The sequence below is a fragment of the Trichechus manatus genome, unplaced genomic scaffold (genome assembly GCF_000243295.1).
Source record: "Trichechus manatus latirostris isolate Lorelei unplaced genomic scaffold, TriManLat1.0 scaffold00234, whole genome shotgun sequence".
Classification (NCBI taxonomy): Eukaryota; Metazoa; Chordata; class Mammalia; order Sirenia; family Trichechidae; genus Trichechus; species Trichechus manatus.
In genome coordinates this window covers 1,298,743-1,321,445 of record NW_004444170.1, presented here as the reverse complement: position 1 = coordinate 1,321,445, position 22,703 = coordinate 1,298,743, and the positions used below count along the sequence as shown (strand labels likewise).

The 22,703-nt window shown below is 37.4% G+C and overlaps 1 protein-coding gene across 1 annotated transcript in view; it reads left to right on the top strand.

Annotated features, from left to right (window-relative positions):
- The window catches only part of LOC101344436 (CUB and sushi domain-containing protein 1-like), a 1,691,327-nt gene that overhangs the window by 677,655 nt on the left and 990,969 nt on the right, over positions 1-22,703 (top strand). The window lies entirely within an intron of this gene.

Here is a 22,703-nt window from a genome sequence, read left to right as displayed (position 1 = left end):
ATTAGTGACTGTAAGACTCACTGCTTAGTGATTATGACGTTTGTCCTAAAGCCACTAGTTTGCAGCGTGTGGACTGTAAGCTACAAAGGGGGAATATTAGCAAAAAGTATAATTTAGGAAATTACTCTGACTTTCATACTCTTTAAAAAAACTCATAAACGACTTTAATGTTTATTCGTTAAAAAGAAAATTAGTTGTCACTCTCTTCTGTGAATTTTATGCACAACTTCTTTTCTGAAAGCAGGTTCTTTTTGTTACTGACAAAAAAGTTATTCAAGCCAGCACCTCATGCTGTGCTATTAATGAAAATAATTTATGCGAAGCACGAAGGTTTTTTGTACGTTCTGGTAATGTTTCAAGTCATTCTGTTTGACTAAATACCTTTTAAATTCAACAAACTTCTAAGAGGAAGAAAATTAGGACTAGAGTGAGTTAGGAAATTCTTCCAGGAGTAAATTAACACATATACCTTCATTTCTTACGCTGAAATTTTAATATTCTATTTAACTTTGCTTAAAAACATATGTTTTATGCAGTTTTTGTTTAAAAAATGATAAGTGTGCCTGACTTAGGTTGCTATATATACAACAAACTATTATGTTTTTTCTATAAAATTTTTATATTTAGTTTTGAAATGAAACTATACCTATTTGTACACACATATAATTTTATTAATAATGTAGTATTAATATTATAAATAAACATATATAGCTTTAATATTTTCAAATTAAACAATAACCTATACCATCTTTGCTACTAAATGTAAACCTCTAATTCTTCTGTTTTTGTTTACTTGGTGTATATATATATATATATATTTTACTTTAAGGCATTTTTTCATTTTGAAATAATTATAGATTTACAGGAGATTGCAAAAAATTTATAGGGAAGAGGTCCTCTCGACCCCTTTACCCAATTTTCTCCAAAAGGTAACATTTTGTGTAACTATAGTACAACATTAAAAACAGGAAATTGAATTGGTAACATCCATGGAGTTTATTCAGATTTTGCCGGTTTTACATGCACCCATTTGTGCTTGTGTTTCTATGCCATTTAACACATGTCAATTCATGTAATCACCACCACAATCAAGATACAGAAATTACCACAAGGCTCCCTTGTACTACCCCTCTACAGCCAAATCCACTCCCCATCCTCAACGCCTAAGCTGTTCTCCATGTCTATAACATTATTTAAGAATGTGGTATAAATGGAACTGTACAGTATGAGATTGGTTTTCTTCACTCAGCATAACATTCTTGAGATCCATCCAAGATGTTATGTGGATAGATACACAAACAAACAAAAAAAAACAAACCCATTGCCGTGGAGTCAATTCTGATTCATAGTGACTCTATAGGACAGAGTAAAGACTACCACATCTTTCTCCAGCTGAGCGGCTGGTTGGTTTGAACCACCAACCTTTCAGTTAGCAGTGGGGTACTTAGATAGAAGTTGTCAGGTTGACTCCAACTCCCGGCAACAGAGTCAGATGCTGCCCAGACCCGCATCATCCTCACAATCAGCGGCACGTTTGAGTCCATTGTTGCAACCATTGTGCCAGTCCATCTCACCAAGTGTCTCCCTCACCCTCATTGGCATTCGTGAATCTTATACACTGAAAACAACGCTTTCTAAATTTTAAAGTGTAAATACACAATGTTTCTGTTGCACAATTTTAGATTATGAGGCATTCTCCATAGGTTTGGGCTACTAAACTGGTAAAACAAGAAACGGACCTACAGAGAGATTAAGGTTCTCACCCCACAACACACAGCCAACAATGAAGCTAAAACTCCATGAGTGTCTGGTCAGTGACAAAGCCTGTCCTCTGAAACACCATGATACTACGTACGAACATGGAATTGTCATCCTGTGAAGTCAGGATTGCTAGGACAAGATTCCTCTGAGTTGAATGTGTGTGGGGTTTCAGAAGAATCTACCATTGATCATATCTGGAGTGAAAGTAGTCTGTGAGGGGAAGAAAACGTTTACGGGCTGCAATGTCATCCAATTTACGATCGGTGTTGACTCAGCATTAACTTCACCAGATGCTGCAGCACGCGCTGGATCCACAGAGAGGAAAAGTCCTGGCTGACTCTAGGCCCAAACTCAAGTTAGTTCTGGAAAGGATCATTCATGCGTCTGCTCATTTGTCCATGAATTCCAGGAAAATGCATGATATAAACAAATACGTGAAAATCTTCAGAAAAATTTATTACATTTAGCAGCATTGCTTTCCCTGTGATAAGTCTCTGGGGGAAGAACTATCGTGTGTTAACTCAGTATATAAAGACACAATGTCATTTGTCCACTACTGATGACTAAAGAAGTTACAACGCATCACTATGTTTTAGGAATGAAGAGGGATATTTTTGCTTCTCATGACCGGTTTATTGTCTATTTCATTCTGTTTCTAGGAGAAATATTAAAAACCCAGTTCATCATCACCATCATTGATGCCTACGTACTGAACAGCACCGGCTGGGGTACTTTACGCAATACGTAAAAAAGGTTCATACAAGCGTCCGTGCTACTTTTTATGAAGTTTGGTTGAATTTTATCTTCTTAAGAGCATCTTGTAAACATTAAATATTACTAAAGTTTTTGAGTGAATTAGATTGCTAAGAGTTTTCATTGACATTTTTAATGAAAAATATCTCCTACAGCAGGTCTATTTGTTTTCTCCCAAAGGGAGACCAAAGTCAGCAAGAAAAGCTTACGTGGCTGGACTTTTTAATGACAATTTTGATAAGTGACAAACATAAACATGTGGAAAAATGTAATATTTGGGGATTTATTCTGAAACTATAATACTGAGGAGGCTAAATGATCTGTAATCATTTTTCTTCAGTGATTTACCTGGATAAGATTTCTTTTTCTTTTTTTTTAATTGAGAAGGTGGTTATCATGCTTATAAGCAGAAAGAATGATATGGTTATACCAGTAAAGGAGAGAGATTGTTCTCATATGTGTGAAAAGAGAAGCAATGTATAATCAAGAAAAGTCTTTGTAACTTTTGAATTTAGCTTTAATTTTGCTTGAATTCTAAATTCTACTCTCCTAAGTTATAAAGTGAATATTATGGTGTAAAATTTACAATTGGGATAAGAATTGAGTACATTTTTGAAAGCAATTGAATCATCCAAATATTAAATGAGAGGTGGTTGTTGTTGTTAGTTGCTGGTCAGTCAGCCCTCAGCTCATGGCACCCCAGGTGTTACAGAGCAGAACTGCCCCATAGGGTTTTCTTGGTTGTAATCTTTATGGAAGCAGTTTACCAGGCCTTTCTTCTGCAGAGCTGGTGAGTGGGTTCCAAAAGCCAACCTTTAGTTTAGCAGCCAATCACAAATTGCTTGCACCACCCAGATTCCCTAGGCAGGTGGTATTACCTGTTTATTACCTACAAAGAGTCTGAGGCTGAAGGAGTTTTAAGTACTCTATAATCTGTGTGTTAGGAGTCCCTGGGTGGCAAAAAGGGTTGAATGCTCGGCTACTAGCTGAAAGGTTGATGTCTTAGTCATCTAGTGCTGCCATAACAGAAACACCACAAGTGGATGGTTTTAATGAAGAGAAGTTTATTTCCTCGTAGTCAAAGTAGGCTAAAAGTCCAAATTCAGGGCGTCAGCTCCAGGGTAAGTCTTTCTCTCTCTGTTGGGCTTCTCATCAGTGTTCCCCTGGACTAGGAGCTTCTCGGTGCAGGGACCCCGTCCAAAGGACGTGCTCTGCTCCTGGCACTGCTTTCTTGATGGTATGATGTCCCCCTGTCTCACTGTTCACTTCTGTCTTTCATATGTCAAGAGATGGCCTCAGGACACAACCCAGTCTTGTAGATCCAGTCCTGCCTTACTAACACAACTGCCACCCATCCTCCCTCGTTAACATCATAGAGGCAGGATTTACCGCATATAGGAAAATCACACAGTACCAGGAATCATGGCCCAGCCAAACTGATATACACATTTTTGGGGGGACATAATTCAAACCATGACAGTTGGCATCTTGGAAGACAGGGCTGGCAACCTGCTTCCGACAGGTCACAGCCTTAAAAACCCTAAGGGAAAGTTCTACATCGCACACATGGGCTCGCCATGAGTCGGAATCGACTCCACAATAACTAACACCAACAACGATCTCTGTTTTATACAAGTATTCAGTATACAGTCCTCATATTATTACGGTGTTATTATGACAAAGTAATTCTAATCCTGCAAAAATAACGAACAATAATTTAACAATTTCTGTATGAACTGTTATGAATCGGTTAATTTTAGTTACTAAATCATTCAGTACATATTTCCAAACTAGATTAAAAACATCTTTTTGCTTTATCAAGAGTAAAATCCTTCCAGATTACAAATATTTTTTCTAAATTGTATGGCTAAACATTAATCTTTAAATTTTCTCAATAGCTTATAGGCGTCAAAGTCCATAAATGCATGATTAAAAATTGCCGAGATGTTGAAAATTGTATTCCTCACTTCTGTAGAAAGAGTGCCTAACCTCGTGTCTGGTGCGTATTAGACACTCGCAACTTCTTGTAAGTTCTGGGAAGATTGAAGGAGGGAATGCATTTCATTCTGATATTCTAATATAATTTAGGGTTTAAAGAATATCATTTACAAAATCTCTTATTTGATGATACTTGTTGCTGTTGTAGTTAGGTGCTGCTGAGTTGGTTCCGGCTCATGGGGACCCTATGCACAAAAGAACGAAACACTGCCCTGGCCTGCACCATCCTCACAATTGTTAGTTTGCTTGAGTCCATTGTTGCAGCCACTGTGTCAGTCCGTCTCGTTAAGGATCTTCCTCTTTTTCACTGACCCTCTACTTTAGACCAAGCATGATGTCCTTCTCCAGGGACTGATCCCTCCTGATAAAGTGTCTGAAGCACGTGAGAGGTAGTCTCGCCATTCTTGTTTCCCAGGAGTATACAATATTCCCTGATTCTGAGGAGAGAAAGATTTGTCTTATTAATAACATTCTATGACTGAAAATGAAAATTCATAAGTAAATGCAACATGTGATATGAGACATCGTAAAAAAAGTAGCTCTAAGTCATAGCAAGGTGCTTTTGTCATTATCATTGTGAATACCCTTGCGTTTCCCACTTAGCTCAAGAACAGTTGCTTAATAAGGTGATAATAGTGAGATGTATTTACTAAGATGCCCACAAGGCACAGTGGAAAGCGGCTGAAATATCTTTAAAAACGTGTTGTCATTAACAGAGCCTTTTTTTATTTCACAATTGTGCACATGCCATACGATCAAATGCCTATTACACGTCTTCATGGCACTCCCAGCCATTTAACAAATGATAGGAATAAAGGCAGAACATGCATTATGCAGATCATAACATAGAAAGTATTTCCTTGCATTACTTGATTTGTAAAGAAAAGGTATTAACAGCTCAAGGTCCCTGCAGTATTTCCTACAACAAAACCAAAAGTTTACCTAAATTTGAATATATTTCCAATACAGGTTCTTCCTTTACATACATGTAGCAGATAAGAAAACCTACCTGCTGAACTTACATTTAATTATAATAGGGAAAGACGTGTCAACAAAAATAAATAAATCCATAATACATAAATACGTAAAAATATTCAGCAATTCAGAGCATTTAATAAAATTATTGTCCCATTAAGAGAGACAAAACCTACAAAAAATGTTCTTTTTAACTATTTTAAAAAGATTTACTTTGATTTCTTATATGCAATCTATAGTTTTAAGTTTTTAAGAGTCAATAAGGAATAAAGATAAAAACATGTGACAGAAAAAATTATTCAGAGCTTAGTCTGAGGGGCCCGATGTCTAGGTAAGTGGGTGGGATTTAAGAAACATGGATTGAACAACCTAAGTGAGGGTGAAAAAAGACACGTTGGAGAACTGAGAACGCTATGTCACAAGGAGTTTATAGTTCCTCAAACACGATTGTTGTTGTTAGGTGCCATCGAGTCGATTTCAGCTCATAGTGACCCTGTGTACAACAGAAGGAAACACTGCCCAGTCCTGCGCCATCCTCGTGATCATTGTTATGCTTGAGCCCATTGTTGCAGCCACTGTGTCAATCCATCTGGTTGAGGGTCTTCCTCTTTTTTGCTGACCTTCTACTTTACCAAGCATGATGTTCGTCTCCAGGGACTGATCCCTCCTGACAACACGTCCAAAGTATGTGAGAGGTAGTCTCACCATTCTTACTTCCAAGGAACATTCTGGTCACACTTCTTCCAAGATAGATTCGTTCATTCTTTGGGCAGTCCACAGTATATTCAGTATTCTTCTCCAACACCACAATTCAAAGACATCAGTTCTTCTTCAGTCTTCCTTATTCATTGTCCAGCTTGCTTATGAGATGATTGAAAACACCATGGCTTAGATCAGGCACACCTTAGTCATCAAGGTGATATCTTTGCTTTTCAACACTTTAAAGAGGTCCTTTGCAGCAGATCTGCCCAGTGCAATGTGTCTTTTGATTTACTGACTGCTGTTTCGATGAGAGTGTTGATTGTGGATCCAAGTAAAATGAAATCTTTGACAACTTCAAACTTTTCTCCATTTATCACGATGTTGCTTATTGGTCCAGTTGTGAGGATTTTTTGTTGTCTTTATGTTGAAGTGTAATCCTACTGAAGGCGGTGTTCTTTGATCTTCATCAGTAAGTGCTTCAAGTCCTCTTCACTTTCAGCAAGCAAGGTTGTGTTATCTGCATAATACAGGTTGTCAATGAGTCTTTCTCCAGTTCTGATGCCCTGTTCTTCTTCATATAGTCTAGCTTTTCGGATTATTTGTTCAGCATACAGATTAAATAGGTATGGTGAAAGGATACAACCCTGACACACACCTCTCCTGACTTTAAACCACGCAGTATCCCCTTGTTCTGTTCGAATGACTGCCTCTTGGTTTATGTACAGGTTCCTCATGAGCATAATTAAGTGTTCTGGGATTCCCATTCTTCGCTATGTTATCCATAATTTCTTGTGATATGCACAGTGGAATGCCTTTGCACAGTCAATAAAACACAGGTAAACAGCTTTCCAGTATTCTCTGCTTTCAGCCACTATCCATCTGACATCAGCAATGATATCCCTGGTTCCACGTCCTCGTCTGAATCCGGCATGTATTTCTGGCAGTTCCGTATTGACATACTGCTGCAGATGCTTTTGAATTATCTTCAGCAAAATTTTACTTGCATGTGATATTAATGATATTATTTGATAATTTCCATATTCAGTTGGATCAGTAAAGGTTTGTTGATGGATGATTGTGTATTAAAATTGCTAAGCTTGATGGATATCTGTTGTATTTGTCACCCATTATCTAATCACCCTTTACCTGATATAGTAATTGTCTCTGCAAATCTGCAGATCCTTCTGGGGTATACTTCCTATATAATATCATAATTGTATTTCCTTTTTTCAGTAGGTGCAAAAGTGCTTTGTGTAACACACTGTATAGGACTTCATGATGTTCATTTAAACACAAAAATCTCATTTCTCACCCTAGTTTATATCTTGACCGATTTTCCCCTTTGTCTTATCTTTTTGTTTTTGGACTCTAATTTGTGTTGTACAATGATTTTAAGCTCCCTTTAAATCATTCAAAAACCTTATAAATTGATAAAGAATAAACAAACAAATACACAGATACGTAAGTAATGAATAATAAATCTATAAGCAGAAGAATGACATCTTGCAAACATTAATGATAAATAGCATCAATTTCCAATAATACTTCAATACAGAAATAACATATATAATTTAAAAATATAAACTTCCTTCCTATGTTTTGCCGTCTTTTTCTGCTTCTTTTCGGGTTTTCAGGAGAGTCGAACAACTAAAAAGTTAATGTTTGAAAAACAAGATTAAAAAATAATCAACAGTTTTAAAAGTGCGTAAAATGGCAAATTTTGTCATTCATATTTTACCAAAATAAAATTTTTAAAAAAAGCTATCATTCATTTTCTGATACCTTTAGTATCACAATCCTGATGATACATTTTCAATCTTTAAAGAATGCCATTCTATTATTCGTCTTTCGCTTTTAATCAAGAATAATAAACAGGCAAAAAAAAATCAAAATAAAAAAAAACCCTTCAAAAATTTCATAACATGCAAGATTATTGCTTTGATGCCTTGTGAATCATATGCCCTAGCCAAACAAGAAAATTATTATAGATTAATAGCCCCAGATCAGTCCCAAATGTGCCTGATTGTTGTCCTCCTTAGGTGCTGTCAAGTCAGCTACAACTCGTAACAACCTACTTAAAACACAATGAAACACTGCTCAGTCCTGCACCATCCTCACAATCACTGCTATGTTTGAGCCCATTGCTGCAACCACTGGGTCAATCCATTTCATTGAGGGTCTTCCTCTTTTACGCTGACTCTCTACTTTACCAAGCATGATGGCCTTCTTCAGCGACTGGTCCCTCCTGATAACATGTGCAAAGTACAGGAGTTTCATCATCCTCGTTTCTTAGGAGCATTCTGGCTGCACTTCTTCCAAGACAGATTTGTTCGTTCTTCTGGCAGTGCAAAGTATTTTCAATATTCTTCACAAACTCCATAAGTCAAAAGAATCAATTCTTCCATCTTCCTTATTCATCGTCCAGCTTTCACACACATATAAGGCGACTAAAAATACCATGGCTTGGGTCAGGTGCACCTTAGTCTTCAAAGTGATATTTTTGCTTTTGAACGCTTTAAAAAGGTCTTTCGCAGCAAATTTTCCCAGTTCAATACATGATTTAACTTTTTGACTCCTGCTTCCATGAACTTTGGTTGTGGATCCAAGTAAAATGAAATCCTTAACAACTTCAACCTTTTCTCCATTTATCATGATGTTGCTTATTGGTCCAGTTGTGAGGATTTTTGTTTTCTTTATGTCAAGATGTAATCCATACTGAACGCTGTAGTATTTAGTCTTTACCAGTAAGTGTTTCAAATCCTCTTTGCTTTCAGCAAGCAAGGTTGTGTCATCTGCATATTGCAGGCTGTTAATAAGTCTTCCTTCAATCTTGATGCCGCATTCATCTTCACATATTCCAGCTTCTCAGATTATTTGCTCAGCATACAGATTGAATAAGTATGGTGAAAGGATACAACTCTGACACATACATTTCCTGATTGTAAAACATACAGTATCCCCTTGTTCTGTTGAAACGACTGCCTCTATGTACAGGTTCTGCGTGAGCACAATTTAGTGTTCTCGAATTCCCATTCTTCGCAATGTTATCCATAATTTGTTATGATCCACACAGTCAAATACTTTGCATAGTAAATAAAACACAGGTAAACATCAGAAAGAGTCTCTGCTTTAAGCCATGATCAAGCTGACATCAACAATGATATCTCTCATTCCACGTCCTCTTCTGAATCCTGTTTGAATTTCTGGCAGTTTCCTGTTGATGTACTGCTGCAACCATTTTTGAGTTCTCTTCAGCAAAGTTTAACTTGTGGGTAATATTAATGATATTGTTCAATAATTTCTGTATCCTGTTAGATAACCTTTCTTTGGAATGGGCAAAAAACTGGATCATTTCCAGTTGGTTGGCCGTGTAGATGTCTTCAAAATTTCTTGGCATAGATGAATGAGTGTTTCCAGGCTTGCTTCAGTTTGTTGAAACATCTCAATTGTTATTCCATCAATCCCTGGAGCCTTGTTTTTTGCCAATGCCTTCAGCGCAGCTTGGACTTCTGCCTTTTGTACCAGTGGTTGTTGATCATATGCTTCTTACTGAAATGGTTAAACTTCACCCAAAGTTTTTGTACAGTGCCTCTGTGTATTCCTTCCATCTTTATTCTTGCTTCCTGCCTTATTCAATATTTTGCCCATAGAATCCTTCAGTATTGTAACTTGAGACTTGAATTTTTTCTACAGTTCTTTCAGCTTGAGAAATTCTGAACATGTTTTTCCCTTTGAACTTTCTAAATCCAGATCTTTGCACATTTAATTATAATCCTTTACTTTGTCTTCTCCAGCTGCCCTTTGAAATTTCCTGTTCAGCTCTTTTACTTCATCATTTATTTCATTCACTTTAGTTACTCTAAGTGGAAGAGCAAGTTTCAGAGTCTCTTCTAACATCCATTTTGGTCTTTTCTTTCTTTCCTGTCTTTTTAATGACCTTTTGCTTTCTTCATATATGATATCCATGATGCCATCCCACAACTCCTCTGGTGTTTGGTCATTAGTGTTCAATGTATCAAATCTATTCTTGAGATAGCATCTAAATTTAGGTGGGATATACTCAAGGTTGTACTTTGGCTCTCATGAATTTGTTTTAAATTTGTTTAATATCTTCATCTTGAGTTTGCATATGAGTAATTGATGGTCTGTTCTGCGGTTGGCCCCTGGACTTGTTCTGACTAATGATATTGAGTTTCTCCATCATCTCTTTCCACAGAAGTAGTCGATTTGATTCCTGTGTGTTCCATCTGGCAGAATGAATGTATATACTCACCATTTACGTTGTTGAAAAAAGGTATTTCCAATGAATAGGTAGTTGGTCTCACAAAATTGTTTCATGTAATCTCCTGTGGCATTTCTATCACCAAGGCCATATTTTGCAACTACTGACCCTTATTTTTTTTCAACTTTCGAATTCCAATCACCTGTAATTATCAATGCATCCTGATTGCATGTTTGATCAATTTCAGACTGCAGAAGTTGGTGAAAAATCTTCAATTTCTTCATCTTTAGCATCAGTGGTGATTGCAGAAATATGAATAATAGTATCATTAACTAGTCTTTCTTGTAGGCATATGGATATTATCCTATCACTGACAGCGTTATACTTCAGGATAAATCTTGAAATGTTCTTTTTGACAATGAATGCTTTCTTAGGGCTATGAAATTCATAACCATCCCTTCAGTTTCTTCTTTGCTTTATAAACCTAACAATGCTGCTTTTCGTGGTATGGAAAATATGTATTAGAATTTAACAAATATTCTCAACTTGGTCTCTTAGGCAAATCATAGATCATTCAAATTCATGAACATTTGAGTGAAATAAATATCTGTGACAGACTGCATAAAATATCAAACTTTCTGAAATGTTTACCTATAGTCTAAAAGGTTAGTTGTAGGTTTGTTGTTTGGGACTCAAGATCCCCCATGGGCAAGCACGCTTACGTTTTCAGTCCTGAAGTCATTATACACCTTTTATGCCCATCACTTGACACAGGACCCAGCATGTGGTAGACAGTCATAAATAATTATTGAATAAAAGAAATGCTGAAAACAGTGTTTGTGAGTGGAATTAAAAGTACACTTATTCCTACTGTGAACAAGAGACATGAATCCGGAGATTTTCTTTCCTTCGCATTTCTTTCTGATTTCCCCTGTGGGAAATTTTCCAACTCCTGAGACTAGTGCAGGGGATATAACAGGACAGGTCATGGCTTCATAGAGAAAGAATAGCTAGCTATGCAGGAAGTTAGGAATAAAAATGGTGAGGAGATGGTTTCCTGAAAGAACCACTCCCTGAGGACACATACCAATTCCTTATCCAAGATAGGCCCACCTACTATTTTCATTCTACTGATGCCTTTGTCATTGACTGAGTTTCTGTTACATTCCATTCCTAGCCAACCATGAAACAGAATCAGTCTCCTGATTTCCTTTTCATACAGAAAAAACACACCTCATGTAAGACTGTGAAAAAGTTTTAGCGGTAGAGACAATGTGAAATAACTACCTGTAGATTTGCACCATTTCAAGAAGTTCTTGACTGGTGAAACTGCCAACACTTTCTCTTCTTTTGATAAAGATTAGTTTCCTCCAAGCCCCTGTGTCTACGTCTTAATCTTCCGGAGGACAAAATCCTAAACTTTGGAGTTGGGCTGAACTGATTTTAAATACAAATTCTGCCACATTGGGCAGTAGCTTGAATTTATGTAGTTCTCAATTTCCTTATCTGAAAAATAACGATAATAATGACCTCTTAGTTTTGTTTTAATAATTAAATAAAAATTATCCATGCAAAACACAACACAGTATTCAATCCAAATTAAGCACTCAATGAAGAGTAGCCTTTTTTTTTTTTTTTAAACTAAATTTCACCATATTCACTTCATTTTTCTTTTAATCCTTTTGGGGATTGGTGACAATGATGAATGCAGCAGCACTGTGGTTAAAAGTATGGGCCCTGGAGCTAGATTTCTGGGGTGCAAATCCTAGTTCCACCATTTCTAGCTGTGACAAAGAGCAGGTGACTAAACTCTCTGTGACTCCGTTTGCTCCACAAAATGAGGATAATGATAGTCAACTTCATTTGAAGGGATTAAATTGTATATATACATATATGTATGTATACACACACACACACATATATATATATAGCTTAGACCAGTGCCTGGTACATTGTATGGTTCTATATATTTAGCTATTATTAATAGTTTATTATTATTAATACCTGAAAACTCATACAACTTCTGTAAATTTTATAAATTTAAGATGATTGTGTTATAGGGTTGCTATGAATTGGAATCGACTCGACGGCAATGAGTTTGGTTTTTTGGTTTGGTATTTAGTTCTAGGGCTCAGTCATTTCCGATAAAGGATCAGACCATTTCAAGATTCAAGATTTTTATGCTCTTGACTGAAGATTTATATAGAAATCTAATGACCAAGTGCCAAAAACAAAACAAAAAAATTCACTAAAATCTCAGTGTCAAAAACCTCACTAAATAATCTATATTAGATATTTCTTACTGTTTCATTTTTGGTTGTGCCTCCAGGGGAAAAAAAGAAAAAGGTAGAATAGGGGAAGTATCATCATTTTTCTCTCTTTTCTCCATGCAACTTCAGATTCCTAGTTTTCTTTCTTCCCTGTCCAGGATTTCTCTCGGTCCCCTTTAATTATCTGCCCCCCTAAAATGCAAGTCCATAGATTGTCTGACAATTTTTCCCTAAAATTTGAATACCCAAGTTAATCATAGTACTCGGGAAAACAAAGGGCCCTTTAGTGGACAAGACCTGCCTCTCAAGACATCAGTTAAAACTGACGCCACAGACTCTTCCAGGTCCTGGTCCTGGGGTCTCAACCTCCCACCACCACACTCAGGATCAGTTTAAAGAAATATTTCCTTCCAGCACTCTTTTTAGGAAAAATTGCAGTGAATATTTTATCTGCATTCATCACTAAAGATATTCAGAAAACCACACTCTTTCTCAGATGATCGCGCTTCATCAAAGAAGCTTATTCCCAGGCTTTTGTCAGAGAACCTACAGGCCCCTCTTGTTCCCTCTAGGGTGGAGAAGGATGGTGTCTTGGAAACAGGGCACAGCCAAAAGGACGGAGGCACAAGGAGACAGGGAGGAGCAGCTCATCCTGCATTTGTCTCCTCTTCCTTCAGGATGAGAAATGCTGACTAACACTGCAAGGAGTTGGGTAGGAAAGGGGCACTTTGGCTCATAAAGCTCTGCCACTGGAAGTAGAAATAGAGGAAAAAGAAGAAAACCCTAAAATAAAGATCTCAGTCAGTGAAAAAGGAGGACAGGAGAATTCCCTCAGCCAAGCATCCAGTCATTTCTGAGGGGCACTGACCAGCTGGGTTTACATAAGTTTTTGACATTCAATTTTTTGTTTCTGTTTGGCAGTTCTTAAAGTGTTTCATTGTCCAGACACCCATTCTCGCTCCTTACCCTCTAGAACACCGCATTCATAGAACCAGGACAGGATACTGTATAATATTTATTGATAAGATATTCAGATTGCAAAGACCAGGGTAGTGCAGGTAGCATAATTGTCACACGTCATTTCACTTACACTTTGTCCAAGCCCCCAATCCTCTATTGACTTAGTAGATGTTGGTTGACAGGGTCGTAAATAAGTAGAGAAAATGATACGCTAAGACGAGATTAAACTTCATTTCTAAGTTGTTTTTTTCTTTTTCGTTTTGACATATGTCTCCAATGGAACATAAGGATCAACTTTAGAAAAATCTGTGAAGGAGTTGGGGACTTCACTGTTTTCCTTTCAGTGGATTAAGGTAGAGAATGCTTTGATAAGTTCAAGGTACTAGTGCAAAGGCGTCGTTCAGAGCAATTGATTCGATTCAGAAAGTCTTTCTTATAGCCCCTTCACTGGAATATTTAATGAACTTCACACATGAAGCAGTTCCCTTCACTCTGGCAAGGATCTTATTTAAACGATTCCCATACAATCTTCAAAAACAGGGGAGAGTGTTAAAATTTCACATCTCCCAGATGGCAATATTGAGACCTATGGAGGTAAAATGACCTGCTTGACTCATGCATTTTGGAGATGATGAACCAAATTCCACGGTAACGAGCAGCCAGTGCTTTTTTTTTTTGCATTCATCTAAAACTAAAATGTATTAGAATGTGAGTTGTGTTTTTCACATACAAAAAAAAATAATAGCACGCGTGTATTAAGTTCTTACTCTATGGCAAACACTATTTAAATGTTTTGCTTGTATTATCTTATATAATTCTAACCACAACTTAGTGAGTTGGGTAATATGCTTATTCCTCTTTTACAGAAAAGGTAACTGAGAAATAGTTACACAACTTTCCCAAACTCACATAGTTATCCCAGGGGCTAGGAAGTGAATATAGGAGACCTGGTTCAAGGGCTTGGGTTCTCAACCACTGTGTTGCTCAGGCAATTGTCAACCTATCCTTCTCTCAAATAAACTATGCAGTTCTAAGTCTGTATTTTAGCTTCTGAGTAGTAGTCCTTGGTATCAGATGCAAATTCTTTTAAAAGGTTCTGTGTGTGAACATTTACTCCGTTTCTAATTTCTTTGCCACTGTAACTAATATTACAACAAACGCACCTTTTCCGCACCCCCCCGAGGAAGTGCCCCACCGTTGGGGTTGTCTCTCTTACCCCAGCGTGTATTTTCAATTATAATTGTTGCTGTCAAACTGTTTTTCAAAAGTACCAGAACAATTTACGTCTTTCTGCGATTTTATAGTTGCCTTTTTCTCTACATTTCAATTAGCAATAGAAGCTGGTATGCTTTTTTAGAAATTATGTCCCTCTAATAGAATAAAAAATATATTTCTTTTGTAAGTTGTTCTTGCGTTTCCCCGTTTACTCATGTTTGATGCCCTTTCCCTTTAAATAACCCTTTGTGTATTTTGCCCTTTTTTCTGTTAGAATCTGTTTCTTTTTTCTGATTTTAAGTGTTTTTTTTTTTTTTAATATTACAGATGTTAACTTTTATGTCCTGGGTGTTTCCAAACGGCACTCATCTCATCTGTCGCTTGCTCACCGACTTTGTTTATGGTACCTGTGGGGCAGTGCAGATGGCGAGTGGAGGCCCGTTTAGGATGCCCTCACAAACGGCCACTAACTGTGTTCATTTTCTAGGGCTGACGTAACAAAATACCACAACGTGCGTGGCTTATAAGAAGAGAAGTTTATTGTTACACAGTTCGGTAGGATAGTAGTCCACACTCAAGGTGTCAACAGGCCCATGTTCTCTCTGAAGCCTCGAGGGGAAGGTTCTTTCTCTTCCAGCTTCCGGTAGTCCCAGGCACTCCTTGGCTTGCAGCCACAGCAGAACTTTGTCCTCACATGGCTATGCTTGCTCTCTCTGTGCCTCTTCTCCTCTTTTATAAGGACAACACTCAGCATAGATTAGGAGTCACCGCACTCTGATGGACCTCATACTAACTTAATTGATAATATCTTCAAAGACTTATTTCCAAACAAAGTCACATTCAGAGCTGCCAGGGATTAGAATTTCAACGTATCTTCTTGGGATCACGATTCAGTCCACAGCACTGGTAACCGGGAAAACTGAGGAAGAGTTTCTTCTTCTGCCCAGGAGTCTGCAAAAGCTTCCCGGAGGAGGGGCTTTGGAGATGGGTGCTGAAAGCAAGAAACTCTCGGGGATTCAACCAAGCTCACTGACACCACTCAGTACATGGTTCTGAGACTTCTAGGGGCACCGTCAGCGAGAAGGGACAGACTCTTGGCCTCCTCAGCCTTAAGGCTAGACCTGGAGCCACATGGATTACTTCGCACGGCTGTTTCCCTAGATAGACACCAGCATTCAGAAGTTTGGGGCCAGAAGAGTACCTCACACTGGGAATCATGCAGAAAATATCAAGGAGCTAGAAAAGAAAGGAATATGCCTTATGGTTTTTTAGAAATGTCTGAAGGTCCAGATGTGCTTGTGGGAAGGCTCTCGCTATCACTTGGTGCCAGCCCAAGGCCTTCCGAGTCTCCTTAACAGTCTCTGCATGTGGAGGGCTCTCTTCAGGCCCAGAACGCCTTTTCCCACTTGCCCCATCACTCCTCAGCATCAGCTTGGCTTCCAGGACCTCACAGGTCCCAAGCCTCACAGGTGTTTGAAGGGGCCCATGAGTTGCACACGACTACCCGTTTATCAGTTTGTCATGCTGTGGTGGCTTGAGTGTTGCTGTGATGCTGTATGATGCTATGTTGCCTTGGGCATTTCAAATACTAGCAGGGCCACCCATGGTGGACAGGTTTCAGCGGAGGTTCCAGACTAAGACAGACTAGGAAGAAAGGCCTGGGGATCTACTTCCAAAAATTGACACTAAAAACCTTATGGATCTCAACAGAATATTATCTGATATGGTGCTGGAAGATGAGCCACCTGGGTTGAAAGGCACTACAAAATAATCAGGTGAAGTGTAAATGACGGGGTGGGCAGAGGGGAGATCCCACCTAGTCTCGGTTAACTTTAGAACTTGACCCTCCAACCTGCATAGCTCCCCACCATTCACCAAGTGTTTACTTCAAATATGGTTTTTCCTTTCTACGTTTCTGTCTTTTTAAGACAACTTTGAGACATTGCCTTCTTCCTGTAGACTTAAAAATACGCTTCCACACAAATATATGAAATTTCAAGTACTATTTTCAAATAATTTAAAAAGCTTTAAAAATATAAACAGCTCCCTCACTTACTAAAGTGGCTTCTATGGGTCAAAACTAAAGTGTACTTGAATGACATTCTTGCTATGATTGTTCTTGATCAAAAGAAGAAATTTTGGTTTTGGTCATCAGTTCAGCACCTCTTGTGGATACTAGATTGACTCTATTTTTATTAAGTTGTTTTTTGAAAGATCGATGTAATGAAAATTGCGTTCTACTTAGCGTAGAATTTTAATATTAAACTTATTATGGTTGAAGAATTCAGTGTAATAGTTGTTAGTGAATCAGTGAAAAATAAAAATAATGAAAATCTTAATTACATTTTTGGGAGGAATTTTTATACAGTGCTCTATAATGCAATATTGAAGTGGTGGGAGAGACATTAACTCTTTAGCCGTTAAGAAGAAAAAGATGAAACATTTTCCTGCTGAGCCACAACTTAATAGTGCTGCAATATTTCAAGGAAGATTGCTATAGGCAAGCAGAATACTTGCACCGAGGCTCTGTCATGCTGAGAAGACTGACACTAAGTGGATGAAGACAACAGAAGGAAAGATGCATGTTACATTTATACATTGGCAGCCCCAAATCACTACTGCCTTGGAGAGAGGGAAGAACTTCTCTTTTGTTACTTACATTGACTCTTGAGCTGCTTGGATCTGTCCAGAGAGTTCCCTTTGCTTTGCTGGAGTTATTACCTTTACACAAACCAGTTGAAATCAGACGGCTTTTCTAATTGGAAAGCATAGAATTGAGGAAGCAATTCTTTTCTTTGTAAAATTTCTGCTTAATCATCAAGCTACTATTTCATCAACTTCATCTTTCCACTTTATTACGAGTGACTGTATAGTTAATATTTCATTGTGGACCTCTAGGAACTTAGAGGGTTTATCTCTTGTTTTTCTAAAAGCAGGTCTAAATATAAACAAATGTCAATATAAGGGGTCTAATGATCATTATCACTTCCATTTGGGAAGATTCTTTTTCATTTTCTAGGTCTGTTTTTTTGCATGACAACAGAGTCTCTAGTGCCCACAGGATCTGTCTTAGTTATTTAGTGCTGCTATAACAGAAATACCATAAGTAGATGTCTTTACCAAAGAGAAATTGATTGTCTTACAATCCAGGAGGCTAAAACTCCAAATTTAGGGCACCAGCTCCAGGGGAAGGCTTTCTCTCTGTGTCGACTCTGGGGGAAAGTCCTTGTCATCAATCTTCCCCTGGTCTAGCAGCTTCTCAGCACAGGAACCTTGAGTCCAAAGGACCTGCTATTCTCCTAGCTCTTGTTTCTTGGTGGTATAAGGTCCCTAGGTCTCTCTGCTTGCTTCTGTCTTTTATATCTCAGAAGAGATTGGCTTAAGACACAACCTAATCTTATAGATTGAGTCTTTCCTCATTAACATAACTGCCACTAATCCCTCTTCATCAGCATCATAGAGATAAGATTTACAGCACACAGGAAAATCACATCAGATGAAAAAATGGTGGACAATCATACAATACTGGGAATCATGGCCTAGCCAAGTTGATAGTAATTTTGGGGGGACACAATTCAATCCATGACAGGACCTCTCCCAGGACCCTTGCAGCATCCTCTGCCAGCATCTCGCCTAGAGCCATACTATGTGTCTTTTCCCATCATGCCCCCATACATTGGAGCTCACTAGGCATGTATGAACATGAAGCCATCGAAGCAGGTGTAGGAGAGGGAGGTTACACTACCAGAGAAACCCTCACAATGGATGATGGAAACCAGTAAATAAGTAAATGGCCTAGGTTTCCATCATATGGAGGTACAATTCCGATTATTATTTTTTACACTTTTCAGAAGTCCCAATGGAATCAAGCAACCATTGCTAAGAGCACGGATCATGAAGCATACCCTCATATAAGATCCTCCTCCTCCTCTTGCTTCTCTCTCTGTCTCTCCTTCCTACCTCATTCCTGTGCCTGAAATCACCTTCCAAACAAATCACCCAACCTCAGTCCTTGAATCAGGTTTTTGTTACAAAGGAAAGCTCTAAACCAGCAAGCACAAAGAATATTGCTAGTTGCTCATAACAGAGTAATACTGATATTTTTAAATAATGTTTTATTGTGTTTTCGGTGAAAGGTTCCCATTTAACAATTTAGATTCCCATTTAGCATTTTTTCCAGAAATTATCCAGCGACATTGGCTACATTTTTCACATGTGTCAACATTCTTATTACTTCTGTTCTGGTTATTCTGTTTCCGGTGATCTAAGTTTCTCTGCCCCCTGACATTCTCATCTCTGCAGTAATTATTGACCTTTTGGTCTCATACAGATGATTTTTTAAATAATATTCTTATTTGTATAATATTGATGATTAACGTTGATCCACTTCTCCAAATTTTAAAACGTTTTGCATATCTTATTCATGCGAAATCTAAAAAATAGTCCCACTGCACTCGTTTCAGAAATTAGAAAATTCAAGTTCAAGTTTAATTAATTTTATTATATACATTATACATACACTGGTAATAAATATTTGCCAATAGCCCATCATGAATTTTCCAGTAGCCCATCCTACCAGTCCTTTTTATACAAACCAATGTTCTGAGAAATTCCTCTTCTTGTTAATTTCTAAACAACGAAAACACTGATTTAAAATTACGGCACTCCTTGCAAAGAGATATGTCTCATCAAAATGACAACTGAGTACTAAGTCTCTGATTTTGATTGTACAAGTCATATTGAAGAAATGCCACACATGGTCCACCCAAGTAAGTAAATGTATCATTGATCATTGTCATTCATAATTAAGTTGATAGGATGGAAACTATTAGTCCTTTTGTTATTTCTATAGAAGAGTCATGCTTTTAAAAAGTATATAGCAATAAACATGTGGAATCAATAAGTCAGAGCTTCTTTATCACCCATCCTGAAGCAGCTTCACATTCAAAGAAATTTCTGTCCAGCATCCAAATATAATTAAAAAACAATTAAAATGTTAAAAATAATTACTTGAGAAACTCATTTCACACCCCTAAAAAGGATTAAATTCAAATTTTACAGCAAAACTCACCATCTTCTTTTCCCCTTTTTCCTCTTATTCACAGGTGCACCTTTCCCAGACCCCTCCCTCCTGCCACTGATTATACATCCCCAAGTAACTCTTATATGCAGACTACCCATACTATATTTCAAATATTAACTCATTAATTCCAGTAACAATTCTATGAGGAAGGCACGATCATTATTCCTATTTATAAAGAACTTCAGTGCAAATTAGTCTTTCATTGACTAAATACAGATTTGCCATGTTTTATTTTCTTTATGTTGAAGTGTAGTCCATTGGTATATACCATGGACTGCCAAAAGAACAAACAAATCTGTATTAGAAGAAGTACAACCAGAATGCCCCTTAGAAGCAAGTGTAGTCCATACTGAAGACTGTGGTCTTTGATCTTCGTCAGTAAGTGCCTCAAATCCTCCCCACTTTCAGCAAGCAATGTTGTGTCATCTGCATAACTCAGGTTGTTAATGAGTCTTCCTCCAATCCTGATGCCCCGTTCTTCTTCGTATAGTCCAGCTTCTTGGGTTATTTGCTCAGCATACAGATTAAATAGGTATAGCAAAAGGATGCAACCCTGACACGCATTCTTCTTAACTTTAAATCATGCAGTATCCTTTGTTCTGTTCAAACAACTGCCTCTTGATCTATGTACAGGTTCCTCATGAGCACAATTAGGTATTCCAGGATTCCCATTCTTCGCAATGTTATCCATAATTTGTTATGATCCACACAGTTGAATGCCTTTGTATAGTCAATAAAACACAGGTAAATATCTTTCTGGTATTCTCTGCTTTCAGCCAGGATTCATCTGACATCAGCAATGATATCCCTGGTTCCAAGTCCTCTTCTGAATGCAGCCTGAATTTCTGGCGGTTCCCTGTCAATATACTGCTGCAGCCGCTTTTGAACGATCTTCAAAAAAATTTTAATTGTGCAGTATATATGTATATATATCATACTAGAACTAGCAAGTGAGTTATACAGTATTGCATAATACAAGACCAAGTCCAAATCAATACCAGCAATGAACAATTAGAAAATAAAAAATTTAAAAATACACCATTTACAATAGCAACAAAATATGAAAGATTTAGGAATATATTTAACAAAATGTACATGGCCTGTATGCTGAAAGTATACAACACATCTGAGAGAAATTATAAAAGACTTAAATAGAAGGAGAGGTATGTTAGATCATGGACCGGAAACTAAATATTTTCAAGATGTAAATTTATGCATCTATAGATGACCTTCAAAATCAACACAATTTCAGTCAAGAGCCCAATAACCTTTTTTTTTTAATTGGCATACTGATTCTAAAATTTATATGAAAATGTAAAGGAAGGGCCTAGAAAAGCAAAAACAATTTTTTAAAAAAGAACAAAGTTGGAGAACTTACATGACATCATTTGAAGACTTAGCATTGAGCTAAGGTAACCAAGCCAGTGTAGACTTGGTAGAAGGTTAGACAAATTGCTTAAAGGAGTAGAAGAGAGAACCCAGAGACAGACCAACACGCATGCAGGGAAGTGATTTTTGGAAAAAATGCTAAGGTGATTCAATAAGGAAAGGAAGGTCTTTTCAACACTTTCCCTGACAGGATGAAACTATTTCATTGTACTCTTTTATATGGACAGTATAATAAGGTCATGATTCATTCACCATTACCACACCTTGCAAGCTAAATTAATTCAGATTTATTCTGTTTAATAATCCTGTTTTATAGGATAGTCTTGGAGTCAAGTGAGATAAAGGACATGTGAGAACTTGTACAGAGCTGGTTATAGAGTTCTGTATAGATCGTAATTATTGTTTGTATTAGTGTTTAGATAAAGATAAGAATTGTACCTGCATTATAGGATTTTATGATAATAATTGATGTAAAATACTTTGAACAGTATCTGGAACATAGTAGCCTTTCAATAAATCTTAACTATCAGTAATAATTATCATCATAGTTATAGTAGAAGCTGTAACTTATGTGGTCAGGACATTCTTATGTCTAACAATTATTTTTGGAATAGTTATTTACTAAAACCAATATTTACCTTTCATGCTAGTTCATCTGTTAGCTGGTCAATGAAGTTTAAAACTGCATCTCATCTACTTTTATATCTCCTGTTCCAGCCATTTCCTGGTTTTTCATCCCCTAGCTCCCTCATGAAATATTAGCAGTAAACGATGATGAAGATATGGAGTCCAGTCATTTCATCTAAGTAAAATGATATACCAGGCCTACTTAATACTATGAATTAACAGGTACATTAGTTTGCCTAATGGTGATATTAATTTTTAAGTCTTTTAATAGCTGTTTTTTAACCTGCTTTGTCTCTCAAGGAAACCCTGGTGGCGCAGTGGTTAAGAGCTGCGGCTGCTAACCAAAAGGTCGGCAGTTTGAATCCACCAGGTGCTCCATGGAAACCCTGTGGGGCAGTTCTACTCTGTCCCATAGGGTCTCTATGAGTCAGAATCGACTCGATGGCAATGGGTTTTTTTGCTTGTTTGTTTTTTGTCTCTCGAAGTACTCTGAAGCAAAAGCCTTCACTAGTATCAACAAAAGTTTGAAATATATACACACAATGGAGTACTATGCACTGAGAAAGAACAATGATGAATCTGTGAAGTATCTCATAACACGGATGAAACTGGAGGACATTATGCTGAGTGAAATAAGTCAGTCACAAAAGGACAAATATTGTATGAGACCTCTATTGTAAAAATCCATGAAAAAGTTCACACACAAAATGTAACAATCTTTGTTGGTTACCAGGGATGGGAGGGGTGG